Consider the following 12,490-nt stretch of genomic DNA (forward strand, 5'->3'; position numbering starts at 1 on the left):
ACATTGAAATTGACATTTGAAATTGACATTGACATTGATATTGACATTGACATTTGACATTGATATTGATATTGACATTGACATTTGACATTTGACATTGCTTCGAATTTGACATTGAATATTGACATTTGGAATTGAAATTGAAATTGGTATTGAATCTGACAGCTGACAGTTGGATATGCAACATGTATGTATGGTATAGCAAGGTTATTGGATGTATGAGCACATAAAATGCATGATTATGCATGTATGAATGCTTGAAATGCATGATTGGTTGACAATTTGGCAGAGAAATTTCACAAAGGCAGACAAGACATTGGAAGATTGGGCACGTAGTGGCTCGTGCTGCGACATATTCACAGGGGAAAAAACCTCTTTGGAGAGACCGCCGTTGCGAGACGTATCGAAACCATGGTTGAGGGCAGTAAACTTGTAGAGGAGGACCCTTGGAAAGTTCTTGGATACAGGTCGCCGTTGCTAGGCGTGTCAGTGCTGGGTAAACATTGGATGTTCGCATCTGTGGTCAATGCTTTTCAATATTCTTTTCATTTTTCATTTTCAAATCCCACTTTTGCTCAGGTTTGCTTTCAGAATAGACAGAAAAAGATTTTTCAATTTTCAAAGATGTTTGTTTCAGACATTGACATCATCAAATAGAAAGAAAGTATTTTATATATAGCATTGAAAGTAGAAAGAAAAATAGAGTTTCAAACAATAGCACAGGCTGAAATTGATGAAGAAGAGTGAAAATTAGCCAAAGGCATAACTTCACGGGTTTACAAAGCTTGGAAGATGGTAATTTTATTGGTTGGTGATACATTGAACACGATGACCGCTACATTTCATAGAAATTTTGAATTCACAAGTACAGAAGCTTCTGATGAAGATGATCATTGACAGTTGCAGATGCCCCAAGGGGGATGGTGATTTGCCAGATATAGTTACTTGTCTTTTATTGTCAACCTCATTTTTGCATGAACCGCCCTTTCGGGTTTTCGGCCCATCGAGGCGCTCATTCTTGCCTGAGTTGCGTACAATCTCAGCGAGCTCTTTCATGTTCATTTTTTTTGTCCCTAACTTTTGCCTGGATCGCCCTTTCGGGTTTTCGATCCACCGGGAAGCGCATTTTTGCCTAGGCCGCCCTTTCGGGTTTTCGACCTACCACGCTGTTCTTTTCTTTCTAGACAAAGTATTTCTTGACTATATCGGCATTAACAGGATTTGGAAGCTCAACACCATCCATGTGTGTAAGAATCAAAGCACCACCAGAGAAGGCCTTCTTGACAACATAAGGACCTTCATAGTTAGGTGTCCACTTGCCCCTTGGGTCGGGTTGCTGACTTATCCTTCTTTTCAATACAAGTTCGCCTTCCTTGAATTCTCGAGGTCGGACTTTCTTGTCAAAAGCATTCTTCATTCGCACTTGATACAACTGTCCATGAGTCATGGCATCCATACGTTTCTCTTCAATCAGATTCAATTGATCGTACCGACTTTGACACCATTCAGCCTCAGTTAATTTTGCTTCCATGATTACTCGAAGAGATGGAATCTCCACTTCCAGAGGGAGAACTGCTTCCATGCCATACACAAGAGAGAAAGGAGTTGCCCCGGTTGAACTGCGCACTGCAGTACGGTAACCATGCAAGGCAAACGGTAGCATTTCATGCCAGTCTTTGTAAGTAGTGACCATCTTCTGAACAATCTTCTTGATGTTCTTGTTAGCGGCCTCAACTGCACCATTCATCTGAGGTCTATACGGAGAAGAGTTGTGATGTTTAATTTTGAATTCTTCACATAAAGCTTGCATCATACTATTGTTCAGATTGGAACCATTGTCAGTGATGATCTTGTTGGGAACACCATATCGACAGATGATGTTATCCTTGATAAACTTGACAACCACTTGCTTGGTCACATTTGCATAGGAAGCAGCTTCAACCCACTTGGTGAAATAGTCAATTGCCACTAGAATGAAACGATGTCCATTGGACGCTTTTGGTTCAATTCTTCCGATCATGTCAATGCCCCACATAGAGAAAGGCCATGGGGAAGATATAACATTGAGAGCATGTGGAGGCACATGAATCTTGTCAGCATAAATTTGACATTTGTGGCATCTTTTAGCATGTTTGTGGCAATCACGCTCCATGGTTATCCAGTAATAGCCGGCTCTTAACAATTTCCTTGACATGGTATGACCCGAAGCATGGGTCCCAAAGGTACCGTCATGTACATCATGCATCAATTTCTCAGCTTCTTGCTTGTCAACACATCTCAACAAGACCATGTCATAGTTCCTCCTGTATAGGATTTCTCCGTCCAGAAGGAATCTGCTAGCCCATCGTCTCAAGGTCTTTTTATCCCTGTTGGAAGCACCAGGTGGATATTCACGATTCTGCAAGAATTGTTTGATGTTGTAATACCAAGGCTTTTTGTCATTCACATCTTTGTCAGCTTGATCTGGCATATTTTCAATAGTAAACACATGAGCGGGTCTATCAAGACGCTGTACTTTGATTACAGGAACATCATTCCAGTGATTGACACGAAACATGGAAGACAAGGTAGCAAGAGCATCAGCCATCTGATTTTCATCCCGAGGGATATGGTGCAGCTCAACCTTGGTAAAGTATGTCAACAGACGTCTTGCATAGTCACGGTATGGGATCAGCTTCTCATGATGAGTCTCCCATTCACCCTTTATCTGATTAATGACAAGTGCAGAATCTCCATAGATGTCAAGGTGTTTGATTCTCAGGTCAAGGGCTTCTTCGATGCCCAAGATGCATGCTTCATACTCAGCTATGTTGTTTGTGCATTCAAAAGTTATTCGAGCGGTGAAAGGAATGTGGTGCCCCTGCGGAGTTACAATGATGGCCCCAATTCCTTTACCATAAGCATTAACAGCACCATCAAACACCAATCCCCATTTGCTATTGGGGTCCGGCCCTTCATTGATCAGTGGTTCTTCACAGTCTTTTGCCTTTAGATACATAATCTCCTCATCAGGGAAATCAAACTTAATTGGCTGGTAATCATCGAGAGGCTGACAAGCAAGATGCTCAGCAAGGATACTTCCTTTGATTACTTTCTGAGCTTTGTACACAATATCATATTCAGACAACAACATTTGCCAACGTGCAATCTTTCCAGTAACAGCAGGTTTTTCAAAGATGTACTTGATTGGGTCCATTCGGGATATCAACCAAGTTGTATGATTCACCATATAATGACGCAGGCGTTTGGCAGCCCAAGCTAAAGCACAACAGGTCTTTTCAAGCGTTGTATACCGAGTCTCACAGTCGGTAAACTTTTTGCTCAGATAGTAGATAGCATGCTCTTTCTTACCAGTCTCATCTTGCTGACCGAGAACACAACCCACTGAATCGTCTAACACTGATAGATACATAATCAAGGGCCTTCCTTCCACTGGTGGGACAAGGATAGGTGGCTCTAACAGGTATTCTTTAATGCTATCAAAAGCTTCCTGACATTCATCATTCCATACAACAGGCTGGTTCTTTCTGAGCAATTTGAAAATTGGTCCACAGGTAGTAGTCATGTGAGATATGAATCTTGAAATATAATTCAGACGTCCGAGGAAACCTCTAACTTGCTTCTCAGTTTGAGGGGCCGACATTTCTCTGATGGCTCGGACTTTGTCGGGATCAACTTCAATGCCTCTTTGGTTGACAATGAAGCCAATTAACTTTCCAGATCGTACACCGAATGTGCACTTGTTAGGATTCAACCGCAGCTTGTATTTTCTCAGTCTTTCGAACATCTTTTTCAAATACACAACATGCTGCTCTTCATCACTTGACTTCACAATCATATCATCAACATATACTTCAATCTCTTTGTGAATCATATCATGAAACAGAGTTGTCATACCTCTTTGATAGGTAGCACCGGCATTTATCAAGCCAAACGGCATCACTTTATAACAGAACGTTCCCCATGGAGTGATGAAGGACGTCTTTTCTCTATCTTCAGGGGACATTCGTATCTGATTATAACCAGAGAAACCATCCATGAAGGAGAACACTTTGGATTGAGCAGTACTGTCAACAAGCACATCAATATGAGGCAATGGGAAGTTATCTTTTGGACTGACTTTGTTCAGATCTCTGTAATCAACACACATTCGAACTTTCCCATCTTTCTTTGGCACTGGTACAATGTTGGCAATCCACTCAGGATATTCAGCTGTCATGAGGAAACCCGCATCAATCTGCTTTTGTACCTCAGCCTTGATCTTAAGAGCCATGTCTGGACGAGACCTTCTCAATTTCTGCTTGACAGGAGGACATTCAGGTCTTATCGGTATCCGATGTTCCACAATCTGGGGATCTAGACCCGGCATATCTTCATAAGACCATGCAAAGACATCTGGATAATCATGGAGAAGCTGAATAATCTTCCTTTTCACTTCTGGCTCAAGTGCAGCACCAATCTTGATCTCTCGCTTGTTTTCTTCAGTACCCAGGTTGATAAGCTCAATCTCTTCCTGGTGAGGCTGAATGGCCCTTCTTTCTTGCTCAAGCAGTCGAGTGATCTCGTACGGTATCTCTTCATCATCATCATCCTCATCTTCAGCTTCATATACAGGGAATTCAAAATTTGGAGGAACCATAGGGTCACTGTGTTCAACGGGTTTATTGTGGTTCAATCTGCATAATATGATTGGGATGATTTTTTAGAAAAAGTTTTTCATGCAGATTTTTGAAATTAATAAGAAAATAACAAATGTTTTGGTTTTTTCTGGCATTACCATTATTTCCAAGAAAAAGGCACTAAAAAGTAAAAAAACAAAGAGTCGCGGAAAAGACGACAACTTTTATTGATAACGGCAATGCCGAAACAAAAATGCCCTTACAATGATATCACTTTCGCCTTGGGTAGAGCGAAAGGATTGTTATTTTGAAAACAAAAAACATGAGCAACAAAACACATTACATGGAAGCATGCATGACTAAAGGAACATCAATGGCTTCCCAATTTCTCACAGTGCCTCCTGGTATAACAAATGCAGGCACGTGACCACCTTCAGCAGCATCTTCAGTAATAGCATTGATGAACCCAGCACTGTAAAAGGTTCCCTTTGAAACAGCAGATGTCGGGGAGAATCCAAGGCCTTCTTTACGCTTGTTTTCCAAGATCTGAATCACCTTGCCCCAGCCAGCAGCTTGCCCTGCTTGAACAGCCTTCTGGGCATCTTTTAATGAAGCCATGCTAGTACCAGCCCTCCGGGGCTCTGCACCCTCGACAGTCAAGCCTTGAAACGACGTCCCTTCAGCGGACCCTACTTCAACACAAGAGAACGATGATACTTGGCTAACTAGATATGCTTCCTCACCATGCACAGTGACGATCTTACCGTTCCTCATGAACTTGAGCTTCTGATGCAAAGTGGAAGTTACCGCTCCAGCGTCATGGATCCATGGTCTTCCGAGGAGACAGCTGTAAGAGGCGTTGATATCCATGATTTGGAAAGTAATCTGAAATGTCTCGGGACCAACGGTAATTGGCAAGTCCACTTCCCCGAGAACATCCTTGCGAGATCCGTCGAAAGCCTTAACCAGATAGCTACTTCCCCTTAGAGAAATTCCATGATGACTCAACTGTCTCAGTGTGGATTCAGGCATTACATTTAAGGATGATCCAGTGTCCACCAACACATTGGATATCAGGTCAGACTTGCAGTGCACCGAGATATGTAGAGCCAAGTTGTGGTGTTTCCCTGCTTCGGGGAGTTCATCGTCACCAAACCCCAAGTTATTGCAAGCAGTGATGTTACCCACTATTCCATCGAACTGATCCACAGAGACTTTATGATCAACATAAGCTTGTCTCAGTACTTTCATCAGCACTTTCCTGTGAGTTTCTGAGCTCATGAGCAGAGACAAGATGGATATCTTTGATGGAGTCTGCAGCAGCTGGTCAACAATTTTATAATCGCTCTTTTTAATAAGCCTCAGAATTTCGTCCAGATTAGACTCTTCAATGGGCTGGCCCGAGGGGCTGGCATTCTCTTCCTCAAGGTTAGCCATGTTTCTTCTCTTGCACAGTCTTGTTTGATGAACTCTATCTGGTTGGTAAACCTTACGAGCACGAGCCACTTTTCTGACTGCGGCAGAGGAACCAGGAGACAATGAGCACGGGAAGCCATTTGTGACCGATGAATGATGCATATGATGCATGATATGCAAATGCAAAAGGACTCTCTTTTTTTGTCAGAAGACTTGTCAAAGTGGTTGTGAACATCACGGAGAAACACGGTTTTATTTGAAAATCTTGAGCAAAACTAAAAGTTTAGTTGAGATGATATCACTTGGTGTTCACATCCGTGACGTTCAAAAGATGACTTGTCTAAGTCCTCCGATAGATGCATGGAAAAAGTTTATGCATGTATGCATGAATGCATGATAATGTTCAAGTTCGGAGAAAACATGGTGGGTTAAAGTTCACGGTCAAGGAGTCATGGGTGGACACGGTGTCCGGTGAATCTAGGGCTTTAGGAAATAGTAACCGGGTTCTAAAAGGTTCCCAAGTTGCAACCTCTCCGACGTACCTCACGGTGTCACGAGACAACACTCGCTCCATGATTATACGTGGAAGGTCTAACTTGAGTGTAGTGTCGCGTGACGACTAAAACTCGAGACAACACTCGGTTTAGCCTCCGCACTACGTCCTAGAAAATGGCCATGGATGGGTTTGGTTATCTACGGTTCATAGCGTCATAGAACAATTAGAAGTAAAGTGCCTAAACGCGACAACACGCGCCGACAACATCACCCCCAAAATGCCTCAGCTATGTGGGATTGATCGCATAATCCAAAACACGAGGCAACCCCCGGAATGAATTGTCGATTATATCCCTCCTAAATCCTAAGTTCACTCAGCCCGGGTGCAGGACTTTTGATATTCTCACCCCACACGTTTGCAAGAAATTAAACATTTATTCACATAGGAAAGCAAGTAAAAGAAACAAATAAAAATGCAAGCGCAAGCGTGGAAATAAAGACTAGGCGTAACTCTCGAATCTCCCCAGTGAAGTCGCCAGCTGTTTTATCTTGGTTTTCGGGTGTCAAACATTGATTACGTTTGAACCTTTTAAACCGGTGATATCTTATTTTTTCTTGGGAAGGGAAAAAGTAAGCAAAACCCTTGAGAATCGAGGTCCGGGAGTTGTTTTCGCTACGGGAAGGTGTTAGGCACCCATAACGACTATAGTATCCTATAGGAACCGTCTTTAATTTCTACGCGCGCGCTTTATTTTTAAATGCTATTTTGAAAGTGTTTATTTAACCTAAGACTTACTAAATGAAGAATTTGGAGGGAGAAGAATGTGTTTGAATTTTTATTTTAGTTGAATTGAAGGAACTTTGATTCCTTGCCTACGTACCCGTTTAAGGGATCAAATCCACCGTAGTTCTCTTCCAAAAATGTTTTTGTTTTTGTTGGTTGATTTTAAGTTTGAAAATTGGAATTTGAAGAATAGAAAGAGGCCTCAAGGGCAAGAGATTTAGAAAAGGTGAGGTTGGATTAGTGATTTGCAAAAGAAGTCAAATATGATTATTTTCATTGAAATTTGATTAAGAAAATGAAAAAGGAAAATACAATGGGATTTTGATCCCAAGGTTTATTTGGAAAATGGTTTGAATGATGTTTGTTCAAGTTTTTTGGAAAATGATTTTTTCTAAGTATAAAGCCTAAACATTCATCTAAACATACAATCCTAAATATACATCTAAACATGCATCTTCTAACTATATATCTAAAGTGAGGTGTGTGCATGTGTCGGTGCTTGTGTCGGTGTACATTATTAGAGTCCATTGTCCTTATTACATCATTGGCCTAGATACATTCTATGGTCTTGCAAGAATTAAAAATGGCATAAAAGTAAAATATTACAAGAACTCCTAAGTATTACATTCTAAGTCTTGGTACAAATTAAATTGCAAGAAGATAAAGGTGAATATGAGATGAGATGGGAACGCTTATGAAATAATGAACAAAAGAGTTAGTGATAATAGGCATAGTATGATAGGAAAAATTGACAAGGAAATAAAGCATGGTAACATGATAAAATGGCAAAGAAAGATGACAAAATATACCTAACAAAATACCAAAATCCCAAGCAAATAAAAGACCTATAACCCTCACATTATAACATTTTTTTAAAGAGTTTTGGGGTCAGCCCTAATATGAGAGTTACAAGAAAATTATAGGCCAAGGAATCATGATATGAAATTAGGCCTATTTTTGCACCAATTCACATATTAAAATGACAAATAACTTGCTAACTAAGCAACCAATTATCACCCATTCAAAACAGCACCAAACACTACATATTATGCAACAAATAACACCCTAAGATCACCCATCAAGTACCAATTATCATGAGCCAAGATATTGGAATTAAAACGTGCAAAAAGGCTTCACAAAATATGATAAAAAAACAACACAAATCGCTCACAATCTCACATGTATTTTTCCATCAATTTCCAGCACTCAAAATTCACAAGAAACAATCCTAAATCAATCGTCATCATTGCAATAAAGCTCACCCAAATTTTTACAAGTTTTTAACAAGGTTTTTCAACAAAAATTAAAAGAAACAATTTAAACCCAAGCAAAAAATAATTCTCCGGTATTTCTTGATCAATCTTGACATGTAACATGTCAAAATTGATCAAAAAAATACAAAGAAAGTTATAGGAATTTTTAGGAATTTTTTTAAAACGTTTTTGAGCGTGCAGGGGTGTAAAAATCAATTTGCAGGGTGAAAATAGCACAAAATTTACTAAAAACGAAAATTGCAAGCAGATAAGGCCCAAGCCCAGTCAAAAATGGAAAGATGGGTCAACAGGAGGTACAGGGATCGTTGGATCGATCCAGCTGGATCAGATCCAAGATCCAACCATCAAAATACGCGAAGGCACATGGTAAGGTCGTAGGCTAGCACACATGGGATAAAATGGAATGGCTTGCATTTAGAAAAGGATTCACGTGACAGTAACCACAATCAAAGAAAATTTCTTCACGTGAATCCTCTCTTCTCTCTCAAATTTTCTGAAAACAATATCAAGAACACATCATAATCTTCATCTCCCTCACCTACCTTACCGGAAAATATATGAACATCGCCGGAAAATTCATCAACTCGCCGGAAACTTCATCTTCTCCGGCGAGAAGTGCAGATTCCGGCGAGTCTCAAAACGCTCCGATCTAAACGAATCTTGCAATTTCGGAACCGGTTTTTATTTCTCTATTCGAATTCGAGCAGGCTTTTCAAAATTAAATCAAGAACAACCTACATCTAACACGAACAGATTTGCGAACAAATCAAAAGAAATGAAGAGGAGCAGCGATACCTCTTGGAGCTTCCAATTCGAAGTTCTTCGTGAATCGTTTTCCTTTGTTCTTGATTCCGTTCTTCCTTCTTCTTTCCTTGCTTCAAATTCAATTCTGGCTTTTGCTTTGTGTTTGAATGTTTGTGTGGTAAAGGAAAACGAAAATGGATGTGTTGGTGATGGATTATGATGATGATGATTGTTGTTAGTTGAAGGTGATGATGAAGGTTTGGTTATGGAGGATTCAAGGTTGTTGTGGTGGTTATGGAGGTTAGAGGAGTTAGTTAGGGTGGAGGAGAAAGTTTGTTGTGGTGGTTGAAAGTTGGTTGTGGTGGTGGAAGTGGTGGAAAAAAAAAGTGGTTATGGTGGTGGTGATGAGTGGCCACGTGAGAGAGAAGAGAAGAGGGAAAGAGGAAAAAATTGTTTTGTGATTTTTTTGTGAAATTTGTAAAAAATGATTGGTGTTGAAAATTGACCACAAGTTTGACTTATATAGGTGATGTGGTGAGCCTTGGACCAATTGGAATGAGACATGTGGCACTAGACTTGTAACAAACTCTTAAGGACCAATATCATTTGGACACATGGCACTTGGACTCTAACAAACTTAAAAAGGGATTAAAATGCAAATAACCAAAGTGCGCGGACTAAAATGAAAATTTAAAACTAAAATTGAATTGAAAAAGTAAATTGAAAATTAACGTAAAGCGAGACGATTAAAAAACAACAAAGCAGACAAGAGATTTTACGTGAAATGACCAAAACGCCCCTAGGGCTAAAACGACTAAAAACGACTCAAATGCAATTTAAAAATGATTTTTTACAAGAAATTGAAGCAAAGACTCATACAATCAAAATTAAAAGACTCAGAGACAATTTTTAGGATTTAAACAGGGTTTTGACACATGAAAAGACCAAAATGCCCTTAGGGGCAAAACTGACTCAAAATGACTTCAAATGCAATTTTAAAATGGATTTTGACATAGAATTGAAATGACAAATTATTCAAACTATTTGAAAGGACTCAACCAAATTTTTAAAAGACTGAAAGAAATTTTAACATTGGAAATGACTAAAATGCCCCTAGGGGCTAAACTGACTAAAAAATGACTCAACTGATATTTTTTGAAACGAATTTTGACATGAGATTGAAACAAGGGCTTATACAAACCAATTTAAAAGACTCAAACAATTTTCAAGGATTAAAATGAGTTGAATGCAGGAAATGACTAAAATACCCTTTTTCATGAATTTTGCAAACAATATTGAAATAAAAGGCAGAGAAAGATGTAATTACTCAGAGGCATATCAAATGACTTGAAATGCAAGAAAAGAAGAATTGAACTAGTATTTTTAGGTCCAAAATTAGGGTATAACAGTGATACGTTAAATAGTTTTACAACTATCGAGAAACAAGTTTATATCGAGAAACACAAGTCAAGTCTATTATCATGATTGTGGCTGGTATGATAACACTAAATGGCGTGATATCGAGAAATCGAGAAACAAGTTTATATCGAGAAACACAAGTCAAGTCTATTATCATGATTGTGGCTGGTATGATAACACTAAATGGTGTGATATCGAGAAAGGAGTTTATGTGGGTATGTGTATTGATAAAAAGTACACCGTCTTATCTATTATCTTACTTGTTCACAAGATTGACATGGTAATGTTAAATACTGTGAGACTTGTCTAGAAGTAAATCCACATATTTGATGCAGTGTTAAAAAATGCTTCATCACCTACAAAGGTTACAAATAAATTTGAAAAATTGAGAATTCTCAACAGGGATGATCCATTCTCGTAGATTGTTCACAAGGTTGGTATGTATAATAATGCTAAATGGTGTCACAACTATCGAGAATCAAGTTTATATGGTAGGTACATTGAAAAAAACACATTTTTTGGTCTATTATCCTTATTGTGGTTGGTATGATACGCTAAATGATGTCACAACTATCGAGAAACAAGTTTATATGGTAGATGCATTGACAAAAAAATGCTGTATTGTATATTATCTTGATTGTGGTTGGTATGATTACACTAAATAGCGTCACAACTATCGAGAAACGAGTTTACACGGCAGAGGCATTGATAAAAGGTGTGTCGTCTCATCTATTATCTTAATTGTTCACGAGATTGACATAATAACATTAAATAATGCCAGGTTTATCTAGAAGTAATTCCATGTAATTGATGCACTTGCAAGAAAATCGTCATCACCAGCAAAGATTAAAAATAATTTTGAAAAGTTCAAAACAACATAGCTTATTTTCACTATTAATAAGAAAAGGTAAAACTATCTTATATAAAATTCTCATTTTATTTAATTATGTTATAAAACTGGCGATCAATGAAAAACTAAGTTGGATATGAAAAAGTTTGAGAAACTAAATACGAGGGTCTCAATTATAAGAAACATTTTATTTTTAAGTTCATTTTTTTAAGGATTTAAGTTCATTGAAAAATTAATATATTAATATATATATTAGAGAAAATATACATTAGTTACTATTCAATAAATTCTAAAAGTGGTTGAATCAGATTCTCAAGTTGTAGTGAGTTTATTGAATAACGATTGTCCTTCATGTCACCCATGCTCTCCCCTGATTAAGAGTATTTTTAATCAAAATAGGTTGAGATGCATCTTAACTTGGTCTCATGTGCTTTGGGAGGCAAATCAAATTGCTGATAGTTTGGCAAAGTTTGGTCTTTCTATCGATAGCTCTACTCGCATTTTTTATTATGTTCCTTATTTTATGTTAAATTTTGTTGTTGCTGATACTTTCGCGGTTAGTTTCCGCGTGCATTCTAGTTCTTCTTCGGATTGTTAGCCCCTTTGTGTATATAAAAAAAAAATATATTTGAGATTGAGATTGAGATTGGAAGATTATCACAAAAACAATAGAAAATCAAAATGAGAAATGAATCAAAATAAGAAATTGAAATTGCAATTGCAATTATGACTAACTTAAATTATTCAAAAGACTTTGAACCAAGTCATCATACATAAAAACTCATAAATTCAAAGTCAAAGAATCAAAAATTGAATCTCTTATGTCATTAATTTAACCATAAGTGTAAAAAAGCTTAAACAAAAAAGTCACATTTTTCTTCTTTCTTCT

Source organism: Medicago sativa, chromosome 6 (assembly GCF_051527215.1).
Source record: "Medicago sativa cultivar Bolivia chromosome 6, Bolivia_mono, whole genome shotgun sequence".
Lineage (NCBI taxonomy): Eukaryota > Viridiplantae > Streptophyta > Magnoliopsida > Fabales > Fabaceae > Medicago > Medicago sativa.